A 767-nucleotide genomic window follows, 5' to 3' on the forward strand; every position below is an offset into this window, starting at 1 on the left:
CTGACTGCCCACGTTCAGCTGCAGTTGTTCTTGAGAGACTGACTGATGACATTAGTATCATCAAAAAAAAAGAATCATAAATAAAAGGTGACATGACATAAAAAGTGTCTCTAAAGGCTTTACAGACTTTTACTTATGAAAGAAAACCTGTAATAAAAGAAGGAACTCAAATCAAAGAATTTGTCAAATGAATCAGCAGGTTATAGTATTTCTTTGCAGTTTTATACGATTTATTAAAGCAGCACTGTGTAGTTCTGTTGAAGAAATGAAGAAACTCTTTGTTTTCATGACTGAATAAACTGAATAAACAAACTGACCTTAAAAGACAACACAATTTATACTGTTCCACTTAGTTCATATGTGGCGGACCCTGCCACTTTTCCAGCTTGTTTACAGTTTACCTCATTATTCGTGTAAATACTAAACTTCAGAGTTTGAATTTATTCCTCAAAACTACACAGTGTTCCTTCAATGTGGTATTTGTCTGTTTGTTTGTTTGTTTATGCATTTGTTTGTTTGTTTATTTGTGTTTCTCTGTTTGTTTGTTTGTCTGTCTGACTGATTGTTTATGTTTGTTTGTTTTATTTTTGTGTTGATTTGTTTGTTGCTTGATAGATAGATAGATAGATAGATAGATACTGAGTATTTTGGAACTCTTAAAGTTGTGAAGTCACGACAAAACGCTCTCTCGCAGCAGAGCCCCGCCCTCCTGTATGCCTTCCTGTGATTGGCCGGCCGGCCCGTCACTCAGCACAGTTGCCGCGGTG

Source organism: Sparus aurata, chromosome 19 (genome assembly GCF_900880675.1).
Source record: "Sparus aurata chromosome 19, fSpaAur1.1, whole genome shotgun sequence".
In the NCBI taxonomy this organism is placed as follows: domain Eukaryota; kingdom Metazoa; phylum Chordata; class Actinopteri; order Spariformes; family Sparidae; genus Sparus; species Sparus aurata.